At 38.6% G+C, this 14,343-nt stretch overlaps 1 pseudogene; it reads right to left on the bottom strand.

Annotated features, from left to right (window-relative positions):
* Positions 1 to 1,465: 1,465 nt before the first annotated feature.
* LOC101344990 (olfactory receptor 49-like) lies at positions 1,466 to 2,467 on the bottom strand (annotated as a pseudogene).
* Positions 2,468 to 14,343: the final 11,876 nt, after the last annotated feature.

Genomic DNA, 14,343 nt, shown 5'->3' with positions numbered 1-14,343 from the left:
TTATTAGTTCTTTGTATCCCATTCCATTCCCTAAGCTATCATTAGCTCTCTCCCAAATTGTTGTAGCTGTCTCTGAACTCAATTTCTTTCCCTGCTCTTCACTTCCAATCTCTACTTCATATAACTTTCACAGCTATGTGGTATAAAATGAAACTAATCATAATGCATCTTTGACTTTTTAGAGCACTTTTGACATGTCTTGACTGTCAATAAGATGAAATCTAAACTTTGTAATATGACCTTCAAGACCAAGTATGATCCAATCACAGTGTAGAGTATATTTCATAAAATTTTATTTGTGATTATGTAACATAAATACCTAGTTATGTTTGTTCTAAAAACAAATAAAAGGAAACAAATGTCAGCCTTTTTAGAGGCATTTCCTCTGAATATAAAATAGACACGTGTATTCTTGGAAACAGGAGCTTAAATCACACAAAGGTTAAGGACTGAGGAAATGGAAATATTTGTTTTAAAACAGATTATCAATTAGAATATAATCTTGCAGATGACAAGTCTAACAAGACAACAAAATTGATATTTTAAAATTATTTTCATTAGTAATACAAATTAGATAAGCAAATAACAGATTCCATAACCTTCTTATGAAGATAGCAGGCAAATGATAAAAAGTACCCCACTTCCTTTAATCCCACACACACACTATATATAACTTCTGTTTTAACAACTTTAGGATGGGGACTAATCAGAAGTACAAACTGCTCTGAGGGACTCATGCTAGAAAGAAATAACTAAGAAAAATAGGAACATTGCTCAATTGTGAGATGCTATATTTACTTCTTCTTCTTAGATGATGGGTTGAGACACAAAGCAGTTCTACTTCTTCCCAGCATGAGAATGATGCAGACATGTGTAACTGAGCAAAGCCACAAGTACAGCAATTAAAAGCACATCTGGTGTAAGCCATATATATCCCAAGATTAAAGACACCATGACCATATTTTCCTTGGACTAGGCATGGAGAGAATGTGGACCTGATCACTGATGCAATTTATATCATTTCTTTTCATAATCACAGCCCAATATACAATCTTCCTTTATTTTATTTATTTAAGTGCCTTTTGGCAAATAGTTATTAATTTTGTTGAGCCATGTTTATGGCCATAGAAGAGGGAAATAAACAGAGTGTAAATTACTAAATTTTGGTGACTCCAAGCACATAGTTTATATAAGAGGGAAAACAAAATTTCAGAAAATATTTTTTTCAATTAAAACTGATTGTCATCAATATATGGGAGATTTAGGAAAGAGATAGCTGTACAGAGTAAAGTAAAATGTGGCCTCGAAAAAACAGAGATTTCCATTTTGCTGGAGATGTGCAAACAAGTATTACGTGAACTCTGCCAGAGTCTCTCCACTAGAAATTATGCAGATTACCACATCAGCTGGAATAGTGACGAATGATTCTTAGACACTTTCCACTTCAAGGTCATGTGATTGTACTTTATCTTGCTATTATCATTCTACACGTAGTCTCTTTCAGAGACTGATGGACCTGCTTGTTCAGCAGTGTGTAGATGACACGGTTCAGCAGTGGGGTCACCACAGTGTTTACAAGCGCAGCCTCTCTGTTGGAGTCCAGCCTGTTGGTTTGCTCTGGTTTCACATATATAAAGACACAGCTGCCATAGAACAGAGAGAGGACCATGAGGAGAGATGAGCAGGTGTAGAAAGCCTTCTGTAGTTCCTTGGCTTTTGGGAGGTGCACAATGGTTACTACTATGTGGCTGTATGCGATGAGGGTTATAATAAGGGATGTCAAAAGGATAAACAAAGCCAGGATGAAGGCCAGTATTTCAACAGATTTGGTGTCAGAACAGGAGAGCTGTATCAGAGGGCTGAAGTCACAGAAGAAGTGAGGGATCACATTGGGGCCATGGAAAATAATTGAGAAACTTTTACCACTGGACCAGTGATGAGAATGAAGCTCAAATCAAAGCAAGCACTGACCAAGAGGAAACAAGTCCTCTTATTCATGATGGTTGGGTAGTGCAGCAGTCTGCAAATGGCCATGTAGCGATCCAGAGACATCACAGCTATATTGAGGAAACCTGCTGATCCCACAAATATAAAGACAAAGCCTTGTATGAAACACACAGCAAAGGAAATCTTTTGCCTGCCTAAAAGAAAGATGACCAGCAACTTAGGGATAAGAGTACTTGTGAAGCAACACTCAAAGAAGGATAAAATTGCTGAGGAAAAAGTACATAGGTGTCTGGAGATGGGCGTCAACACAGGTGATAGTGACTATGACTGCATTTCCTGCAATGGAAGCCAGGTATGCCAGCAGATGCACCAGGAAGAGGACTTTCCCCAGGTGCTGGACAGCAGGAAATCCCTCCAGGATGAATTCCTGGACAGTGGTCCTGTTCCCCATTTCCACAAGCATCTCTTTCCACAGCAGCATCACCCAGTTCTTTTAACCTACGATAGAGTTCATAGCTGAGCACTGAGTTTTTAAGAGAGCATAAGATCAATTTATTTGATTAATTACCCGAGAATAAGGTTAGGCAGAATAGCGAAGTGGTATGATGAGTTGGTTCTGGAATTCGAAGGACCTGAATCCAATAGTACCTATACCTATACCTCTGAGAGCTGGGTCATCTTTAGAAAGTTTTTATTAATTTTCTGAACTCCATTTTCACCTTCTACGTCGTGGATATTGAATTGTGTCCCCCCAAAACATGTGTCAGCCTAGCTAGGCCATGATTTCCAGTATTCTGTGCTTTTCCACCATTTTGTGATTTGATGTGATTATCCTAGGTGTTGTAAATCCTAACCTCTAATGATGTTAATGAAGCAGGATTAGAGGCAGTTATGTTATTGATGCAGGACTCAATGTATAGGATTATGTTTTTTTTTTATTGTACTTTAGATAAAGTTGTACAGAACAAACTAGATTCTCATTAAACAGTTAGTGCACATATTGTTTTATGACATTGGTTAACAACCCCACGACATGTCAACACTCTCCATTCTCAACCGTGGGTTGCCTATGATCAGCTTTCCTGTCTCCTCCTGCCTTTGAGTCTTTGCCCCTGGTCTGGTGTGCCCCTTTAGTCTCCTTTTGTTTTATGGGCCTTTCTAATCTTTGGCTGAAGGGTGAACCTCAAGAGTGACTTTATTACTGAGCTAAAAGGGTGTCTGAGGACCATACTCTCAGGGCTTCTTCAGTCTCTGTCAGGCCAGTAAGTTTGGTCTTTTTTTGTTAGAGTTAGAATTTTGTTCTACATTTTTCTCCAGCTCTGTCCAGGACCCTCTATTGTGATCCCTCTCAGAGCAGTCAGTGGTGGTAGCCAGATACCATCTAGTTGTGCTGGACTCAGTCTGGTGGAGGCCATAAGTTGCGGTCCATTAGACCTTTCCCTTGTGTCTTTAGTTTTCTTCATTCTCCCTTGCTCCCGAAGGGGCAAGACTAGTGGTGTGTCTTAGATGATCACTCACAGGCTTTTAAGACCCTAGACTCTACTCGCCAAAGTAGAATGTAGAACATTTTCTTTATAAACTATGTTATGCAAATTGAAGTAGATACAGGATTCTGTTTTATCTCTAATCAATCTCTTTTGAGATACAAAAAAGAAAATCTCTCAGAGAGGAGAGGGGCCTCCTACCACCAAGAAAGAAACTCCAGGAGTGGAGCGAGTCCTTTGGACCTGGGGTCTCTGTGCTGAGAAGCTCCTAGACCAGGGAAATATCAGTGACAAGGATCTTCTCTCAAAACCGACAGAGAGAGAAAGCCTTCGCTTTGAGCTGGGGCCCTGAATTTGGACTTCTAGACTCCTAGAGTGTGACAGAATAAATCTGTTTGTTAAAGACATCCACTTGTAGTATTTCTGTTATAGCAGCACTAGATAACTAAGACACTTTATAAAGTGAAGATAATGATAGGACCAACCTGTTCACGTGCTTGTGAGAATGAAATAAGATAAAGCTTGTAACTCACTTGGCATGTGATGTCAATGTTATATGTGTGTTCCTCAGAGCCTAATTTAATATTAAAATCATTAGTGTATTATTAAATATAGTGCATTCATAAGATGGGATTATTGACATTTGCATAGTTACAAAACATTTTATTGTGATTTATCACGTAATCTATTTATAAATAAAACCTAACCGTGATATTAGTAATATTCACTTTGAACAGATTAAAAAAAAAATGTGTCAAGTTCTTTGGTCCAAATCATCATCATTATCATCATCATCATCATCATTTGCTGAGAACTGTACTAATACTTGATAGTATGCTGATCACATAAATTAATTATTCTGTTAATCTCCACAGTAATCATGAGTTGTTTATACCTCTGCCCCACCATGCCTTCTTTTACAGAAGCAGAAGTTGAGGCTCAGAGAGGTCAGGTCACACAGCTTGGACATGCAGCTGGTCTCCAGCTGAGTCTTCCTGAATGAGGCCCCTGATACCATAACAGGTGAGTGACACACTCTGCACTGCAGACATTCATCCCAGTGTTAAGACATTTGAGCTAATCACCATCATAAGGGTTTGCTGAGGGTACTAAAGATAAGGAGACGGTTCATTAAACTTTGGTATAAATGAGTAAGAGGGTTCCAAGTTCCAGGAATGTCCTTTCTACTTGAGCTAATCCCAACAACTACTGTGACACAGGATCTCTATTATATGCCAGCCTAGAGCCTTGGGAAAATGGAAGATTGATGACACGGACCTTCCTCCAGAGCCAACAGAAAAAACTTACCCCTGGAGCTGACGCCCTGAATTTGGACTTGTAGCCTCCTGGACTGTGAGAGAATAAACTTCTCTTTGCTAAATCCATCCACTTGTGGTATTTCTGTTAGAGCAGTGCTAGACGACTAAGACAAGCAGAGAGCACAGGCTCCCAAACCTCATTAGGAGTTAAAGAACACTGGGCAGAGAGTAAGGGCAGGGCTGGTTCCCCAGAGACAGCTAATTGGCCACTTTTGAAAACAAAGGAGCTATTGGCACAATCTTTGTATATATCTTTCCATTGTCTGTGGTGACGTTGGCTCTCAGATGCTCACATTGTTCTCTGCCAAGATTTTTCAGAGATTATATGACTTAATTTCTCACGGGTTTTGAAAATCCTAATTTGAATTTTGTTACTGAATTGAGGTAAAAGTCCAGACTGAAGTTTTATACACGTGCTTCAAGCAACCCAGCTCTTTCTCACAATCAAATCTGTGCCTTTAACCAAAGGATACAGGTTAAAAGCACAGAACTGAGTGTGAAAAAGAGCTGGGTTGCTGTCAGGTGCATAGGAAGAGAGTGGCTGCTGGGGAAGGAAATGGGGAACCCACTTTCCTGTCTCCACCATTCTTCATGCCTCCACCAACATTATGATCGTTTTCCTTGGATATTGTTGTCGGCAGAATATTACCCTCTCCAACATCCATTGAAAACAGAAAGTGCACATTTCTTCCTCTTCAGGACGACCCCTGTATCTTAAAAAAAATACAGCTATGGAAAGTGAATCTTCAGATTCCTTTAAATGCAAAAGTGGAAGGAAGGGATATGATACTCAGTATTTATTCTTTTTAGTGATAACTTGAGATCTGATTTATCTCGAAACTTTTCAGAATTCCTTGTGTTTTGAGGATCTAGTTAGTCAATTAAAGTAAAAAGTTTGCAGTTCTTAAAAGTTTGTTTGTGGTTATCTAAACGTGGGGAAATAAAACAAATGTCAGCTAGTGGATTTTGCTCTATGTTTACCACCCTTCCCCTGGGCAACTTGAAAAATTAGGCTACATCCATATTCAGGCTTTAGACGATAAGGATGTTTTTCTTTCTTGGACATCCTTTTAGCTCAGTAATGAAGTCACTCCTGAGGTTCACCCTTCAGCCAAAGATTAGACAGGCCCATAAAACAAAACAAGACTAAAGGGGCACACCAGCCCAGGGGCAAGGACTAGAAGGCAGGAGGGGCCAAGAAAATTGGTAATAGGGAATCCAAGATCAAGAGGGGAGAGTGTTGACATGTCGTGGGTTTGGTAACCAATGTCACAAAACAACATGTGTACTATTTAATGAGAAGCTGGTTTGTTCTGTAAACCTTCATCTAAAGTAATGCTTTTCTTACCAATAAGAAATGTATCTGGTTAACATGATTTGATCACAGGACAGTTTTGATTTTTTAGTATTATGTCCCTAAGTAAGAGAGCTAAGTAATACCTAAGGAAAGATAGGCCCTATGATATAATAGGAAAGGTGCTAGGGGATGTTAAGCTCCTCTGATGGATAGGAAGTGGGTATGAGGATACGGAGAATCGTCATAAGCAGGCTGAACCTTAGTCTGAGGGTGGGACTGATGCGGTACAAGTTATGCTTTGAGAACAAACTGTCCATAAAAATAAGACAAACAATCCCAATTGGAACCCAGCACATCTTAGTTCTGATCCAACAGGGTTAATTAACATATCTAATGTTCAACCATCCATGTGAAGAAAATCATATTGGTGTTACTATATTCAAACTTGAGACCAGGAGCAGAAACTGAATAAATTGGGCAATTTGTCATATATGGAGCTCTATCTCTTCTCCCACCCCCCCAAACTTTTTGTTTATGATGTTAAATATATATATGTGTATATATGTATATATATCTGTATGTGTGTGTGTGTATATGTATATATATATATATAACAAAATATTTGCCATTTTGGCAGTTTTTACACATACAATTCATCAGCATTAATTACATTCATAATGCTGTGCAACCATCACAGCCATCCATTTCTAATTTTTTCCATCTTCTTTAACAGCAGCTTAGTGCACCCTAAGCAATGACTCTCTCTTTCCCTCTCTGACCCTCCCCTGGTAACCACTAATAAAATTTGGTTTTTATACATTTTCCTATTCTAGATATCTAAGTGTGATCATACAATATTTGTCCTTTTTTTGCCTATTTCACTCAGCATAATATTTTCAAGGTTCATGCATGTTGTAGCATGTGTTAGGATTTCATTTCTTTTTATGACAGACTAATACTCCATTGTAGGTATGTACCATATTTTATTTATCCATTCATCTGTTGCCTATCTTTTCTTTTTTTTAATCCAAGTGTGGAAAAAGATATCTTTTTTTTAATGAATCGCCAACTATAGAATGATTAATTAAGTTGAATTATATGAGTGGCATAAGAAGAGTTAGAATACACTATCTGTAAATTTTAGAAGTTAATTATGAAGTTATTTTGTAAGGTTCTGGATCCTTCACTTCTCATTTTGTTGGTAGTATTTCTGTTGTTTGTCTAACCTCTGATGTGTGATGCTCCATGTGTTGGGGAGAACAAATGTGGTTCTAAGTGATGTCTTCAGTGCCAAGTTCCTTAAGCAACATTATCAGTCTCAAGACTTCTCCAGCATAAAATGGTGACTGTTATATTTCACAAGCTTCAAGATCTTATACAAAGTTTATAAGAGACCTTAGTGAAACTTATGAAAACGAACTCCTTTGAAGTGGAGGCAAAGCTCACATTCATAAGTTAATGCTTCTCCTGATAACATCCACACAGCTTATTACATGATATATAGTTTTACTGTCATGGGAGGAGACCCTATGTAGAGGAGAATAGAAAAGATGTTGCAAAGTGGAGAGAGAACTAATTTATACAATCCATTTTTAAGGACTTTGATCATTTAAACTGAGTTTGAGACATCACTTCACCTATTAGTAATACACGGATGTGTGTCACAAAGTCAGTTTCTAAGTTTCCTGAGATTCAGTAAACCAGATTGATGTCCTTATACACTGTATAATTCTGGAGATTTCAGGCAATCAGATTTTGTCTGCTAGTTCTATACTTGTCACTGCTGGAAGACAAAGATCTTGAAATGAATTCTCAAGAGCCAAAGTAGAGAACACTAGCCTGTTGTACACCTCAACCTGCTGACATGACTGGATTCTTCAACTTCAGGTGGTGGTAGCTGTCTCTCTCTTCTTCTTTACTCAGAAGATCAGGCCACCTACAAGGCCAGGAATAAAAGGTGCCAGTGTAGTGAGGAGGCATGTGCTCAGGATGATTGAGAAGCACATTGCTAGGGCAAGCAGATGCTTGTATCCTCAGAAAGTTGGCTTCTTCTTGCAGTGCACCTTACTGCAAAAAGTGTGCCAGTCTGAGAAGCAGAAAGACTAAAGAATGAAGAAAAATAAACAGAGCCTAAGAGATATATTTATGGTGTCCATAAAACATACAAATATTTGCATAATGGAAATTCAAAAAGGAGCGTAAGGAGAGAAAAGGAAAAAAAATTTGAGGAAATAACGTCCAAAAACTTCCAATTATTGATGAAAGACAAGAATTTCCACATTTAAGAAGTTCAACAAAATCCAAGTAGGATAAACTCAAATAATCCACTCTAAGGCACATTATAGTCAAATTGTTGAAAGACTAAAAAAGAATCTTGAAGCAGCAAGAGAGAAGCAACTCATCACATACGAGGTATGTTCAGTAAGATTAACAGTTAATTTCTCCTCAGACACCATAGTCCAGAAAGCAATGGGATTACATATTTAAAGTGCTGAAAGGAAAAAAAACCAAAAAACAAACAAACAAAAAAAGTCAACAAAGAATTTATATCTGGCATGACTATCTTTTTTTCTAAAAAAAGTTGAAATGGTAAATTTTGCCATATGACTGTTTTTTCTTAAAGGTTGGCTTGTGATTATCTGAGCTTGGCTTCTGAAGAAGGAAATGGGGGATAAAATGAAGGAGAAATTAAGACATTCCAAGACAAAATGTGAGGAAGTTTATTGTTAATAGGCATGCCCTACAACAGTGCTAAAGGGAGACCTTCAGACTGAAATGAAAGAACACTAGACAGTAGCTTAAGTTATATGAATAAATAAAGAACACCAATAAAGCTAACTACATATAGAAAAATCAGTATTATTAAGTTTTCTTTTTAACTCTTCTTTTTTTCTTACATAACTGAAAAACAAATGTATTAAACAATGATTTAAAAACTATGTTATTGGGCAATGAATGTATAATGTAATTAGTGACAATAGCAATATAAGGGATTAAGGACAGAGTCGCATAGGAGAAGAGATTTTTTATATGATTGAAGCTGTTTTTATAGTTTAGTTTATTATAAATTTATTAAAATAAAAATAAATTTATAATTTGTTATAAATTTTATTAATGTAATTTGTTATAAATTTAGGATGTAGCTGTAATTCCTATAGTGATCACTAAGAAAATAACTAAAATGAATACATGTAAAGGAAATGAGAAGGGAATAAAAATGGTACACTGTGATGGTTAAGGTTGCATGTCAACTTGGCTGGGCCATGATTCTCAGTGGTATGGTAGTTATGATGTAGTTTGGTAGTTGTATGATGATGAGATCACTTCCACTATGAGATCTGATATAATATGTAGATGACACAACCTTGCTTGCTGAAAGTGAAGAGGACTTCACTTTCACTTCATTTCATTACTAGTGAAGATCAAAGACCACAGTCTTTAGTATGGATTACACCTCAACATAAAGAAAACAAAAATCCTCACAAGTGGACCAATAAGCAACATCATGATAAACAGAGAAAATATGGAAGTTGTCAAGGATTTCATTTCACTTGGATCCACAATCAACGTGCATGGAAGCAGCAGTCAGGAAATAAAAAGACGCATTGCATTTGGCAATCGGCTGCAAATGACCTCTTTAAAGTGTTGAAAAGCAGAGATGTCACCTTGAAGACTAAGGTGCGCCTGACCCAAGCCATGGTATTTTCAATCACATCATATGCATGCGAAAGCTGGGCAATGAATGAGGAAGACCGAAAAGAATTGACAGCTTTGAATTGTGGTGTTGGCAAAGAATATTGAATATACCATGGATTGCCAAAAGAACAAACAAATTTGTCTTGGTAGAAGTATAACCAGAATGGTCCTTAGCAGGAAGGATGGCGAGACTACGTCTTACATACTTTGGACATGTTGTCAGGAGGGAGCAGTCCCTGGACTGGTAGAGGGTCAGCGAAAAAGAAGAAGACCCTCAGTGAGGTGGATTGACACAGCGATGCACCAATGGGCTCAAGCATAACAATGATTATGAGCATGGTGCAGGACTGGACAGTGTTTCTTTCTGTGGTGCATAGGGTCGCTACGAGTTGGAACCGACTTGACGGCACCTAACAGCAACAACTACAATGGGGTTGACTGGACCCTGTGGTGATAGCGGTCAAGCGGAAACAACCTGCAAACAAAAGGTAGGCGTGGTTACATTAAAGGACAGCGGAGTCAAAGCAGTAATCAGAATATTCTGGCTCATATGGACTTATGGAGTTGGCTAGTTAGGGTGTCCCTAGGAGTGAAATAGATAAGAAATCTACTAAACATTTACTTGATCTGTACAAGCAGATGAATTCTAGGTCTAGTGAATAGCAGTCTAACTCGAATAGCCAGAACAGACAGTTATGACCCCTCAATTTCCAGAAATGAGCAAGTTTAAAGACCCAAAACCCCTTGAATGAAGGGGAGGCTGGTACTCTTGAGGAAGGACTCCAATACACTTCCAAAAACTTATACTGTTAATCTTTCTCCCAGCATTCCCCAAAGGTGTCTACAGCCTTTTACAAGAATGACTGTTCAATGGGGAAAAGGAAATAATCAGATTTTTCAGGGATTACTCTATACTGGCTCTCAACTAACAGTAATTCCAGGAGACCCAAAAAGTCACTGTGGCCCACCAGTCACCGTGGGGACATATGGAGGTCAGGTTATTAATGGAGTCTTAGCTCGTGTTCATCTCACAGTAAGTCCAGTGGGTCCCTGAACCTATCTTGTAGTGATTTCCCCAGTTCCAGAATGCATAATTGGAATAGATATATTCAGCAACTGGCAGAACACCCACATTGGATCCCTATAAATGGAGTAAAGGCTAATATGGTAAGAAATGCCAAGAGGAAACCATTAGAAAGCAAAACCAATTCCTGGAGGGATTGCAGAGACTACTGAGAGACTACTGCTGCCATCAGGACTTGAAGGATGCAAGGGTGGTGATTCCCACTACACCCCCATTTAACTTGCTTATTTGGCCTGTGTAAAAAACACAAGGATCTTGGAAAGTGACAGTGGGTTATCGAACACTTAACCAAGTGGTGAGTCTAATTGCAGCCGCTGTTCCAGATGTGGTTTCATTGCTTGAGCAAATTAATACATCTCCCAGTACCTGGTATGCAGCTATTGATCTGGCTAATGGCTTTTTCTCCATACCTGTTTAGAAGAACCACCAGAAGCAGTTTGTCTTCAGCTGGCAAGGCCAGCAATACAACTTCAGTTGCCTGCCTTAGGGCTACATAAGCTATCCATCCCTATGTCATAATTTAGTCTGCAGGCATATTGATCGTCTTTCCCTTCCACAAGACACCACACTGGTCCATTACATTGATGACATTACGCTGATTGACACTAGTAAGGAAGAACTGTCAATGACTCTGGACTTATTGGTAAAATATTTGCGTGCTAGAGAGTGGGAAATTATTCCAACAGAATTCAGGCAACTTCTACCTCAGTGAAATTTCTAGGGGTCCAGGTGTGGGGCATGTTGAAATATTCCTTCTAAAGTGAAGGATAAGTTATTGCGTATGTCCCCTCCCACAACTAATAAGGAGGCACAATCCCTCCAGCCTGACCCATGGATTTGGGACATTTCAGCCTCTACAACTGTGTGAGCCATTTCCTTTATATAAATGTCTCTATATATTTATATGCTTTACTAGTTTTGCTTCTCTAGGGAAACCAGCCTAAGAGATAAAATAAAAAAAAAATCAATTAAATGGGAAAGAGTGCAGTAATGGAGGAAAAGAGGAAGGAAAAAGGTAGAAAACCTACAGAAAACAAATAGCAAAATGTCAGAAGTAAGGTCTTCCCTATCAGTAACAATTCAAATACAAACTCACTAAACTTTCCATTGAAAATGCAGAGCCTGACAGAATAGATTTAAACACATGATCAAAGTCCACTCAGTCTACAAGAAACTCATTTTAGATGCCACACACAAATAAGTTGAAAGCAAATTTCTGGAAAGAGATATTCATGCAAATAGTAGCCAAAAGATAGCTGTGGTGGCTACACAAATATCAGACAAAATAGACTTCAAGTAACACATTGTTACTAGAGATAAAGAAGGATATTATATATTGATAAAAGAGTCAATTCATCAAGAAAATATAAAAATTATACATATATGCATATACAGGAATTAAAGTATATTTAATGGGAATAAAGATTCAACTATGAAAATGTGTAGTAATACAGCTAATGGAGTGCTTAGAAGGCAATATATACTAGAAAGTAAGTAATGCTGAAAAAAAAATCAAAGACCTAATCTTCTGTTTCTTTAAACTAGGAAAGGAAGAACAAATTCAAATGAGATAAGTGGAGGAAAATTAATAATAATGATAAGAACAGAAATCAATGAAATAGAAAACAAACACAATACAAAGAAAATCAACGAAGGCAAAAGTTCTTTGAAGTGACTAATTAAACTGATAATTCCCAAGAAAGACTAATCAAAATGAAAAAGAGAGAAACACAGATTACTAGACTAATGCTGGAGTCCAAATCAACTTGATGGCAATGGGTAAAGAACAACTCTTACAGATATTAAAAAGTTAAGAAGAGCATATTATGAACAATTTTGTGCAATTAAATTAAACAATTTGGAAAAAAAAGGAGAAATTCCTTGAAAGACTCAACTTATCAAACTGACCAAATGTCATATGAAACCCAAACTCCATTTTTTGATGCCTCAGCATCCCTTTTCTTCCAGCCTCTGCTTAAACATTATTTTGAAATAGCAGGCCTGCTTGTCTTCCTAATCAACTTGCACCTGCCACAAAATCCTAGCTAACAGTCCAGAGACATTCCTCCCCTGGCAATCTTTGCCTTGCCCCACCCACATGTCACATCTGGGAATCCATATAAGGACCCTCTGCCCTCCCTGCCAAATTTGCACCCACAGACCCCCAGTTTCCCACCACTTGCTTTAAACTAGTCAATAATCCCTGTTGTTACTGTTGTTTGGTGCCTTAGAGTCAGTTCCTGCTAATAGCGACCCTATGTACAACATAACTAAACTCTACCTGGACCTGCACCATCATCACAGTTGTTGCTATATTTGAGTCCATTGTTGCAGCTACTATGTCAATCCATATCATTGAGGACCTTCCTCTTTTTCACTGACCTGCTACTTTTCCAAGAATGATGCCCTTCTCCAGGGATTGGCCCCCCTAATAACATGTCCAAAATACATGAGGTAAAGTCTTGCAATCCTTGCTTCTAAGTAGCCTTCTAGCTGCACTTCTTCCAAGATAAATTTGTTTGTTCTTTTGACTAATAGTCCCCAAACCCTCGAAACCCCCCAGAACACTTAATTGTGCTCATGAGGAACCTGTACATAGATCAAAAAGCAGTTGTTCAAACAAAATGAGGGGATATTGTGTGGTTTAAAGTTAGGAAAGTTGTGTGTCAGGGTTGTAGGCTTTCTCCATACGTATTCAATCTGTATGCTGAGCAAATAATCTGAGAAACTGGACTATATGAAGAAGAACATGGCATCAAGATTGGAGGAAGACTCATTAACAGCCTGTGACATGCAACCTTGCTTGCTGAAAGTGAAGAGGACTTGAAGCACTTACTGATGAAGATCAAAGACTGCAGCCTTCAGTATGGTTTACACCTCAACATAAGGAAAACAAAATCCTCACAGCTGGATCAATAAGCTACATCATGATAAATGGAGAAAATATTGAAGTTGTCGAGGATTTCATTTTACTCAGATCCACTGTCAACACCCATGGAAACAGCAGTCAAAAAATCAAAACAGGAGGGGTGGCCAAGATGGTGGAGTAGTCAAACGCTTCCTGGGGTCCCTCTCACAGCAAAGACCCAAAAAAATAAGTGAATCAATTACATATGACCATCTAGGAGCCCTTAACATCAAAGGCAAAACTGTGGAATCAGACTGAGTGGCAGGGGGAGGGAGAGATGGTTCGGAAGCAGTGAGGAGTTGCCAGACTTGACTCAGTGGGAGCCAGCACCCTTCAGGCTGGATAGGCTGGTATGCACAGTGAGGCAAGCAGTTGTGCTCAGGAGGCGTTTTCCACATCGGAAGAGACTGAGGGAATGGCAGAGAGTGTATTCATGCCTCCAGAACCAGTGAAAAATGGCCCTGAATCAGCAAAAATAAGTACATGCGTCTGACCTACTACACGGATCAAAACACACCCCCTTTGGGAAAAAAAATCTCTTCCATTTACCTGCCCCCTCCCACTCTGCACCAGGTCCTGGGCCAGCTTCAGTGATTACCGTGTCCCCT

The sequence above is a fragment of the Trichechus manatus genome, unplaced genomic scaffold, assembly GCF_000243295.1.
Source record: "Trichechus manatus latirostris isolate Lorelei unplaced genomic scaffold, TriManLat1.0 scaffold00200, whole genome shotgun sequence".
Taxonomy (NCBI): Eukaryota; Metazoa; Chordata; class Mammalia; order Sirenia; family Trichechidae; genus Trichechus; species Trichechus manatus.
The sequence above is the reverse complement of the archived record's forward strand: the minus strand, read 5'-3'. Positions and strand labels throughout refer to the sequence as shown.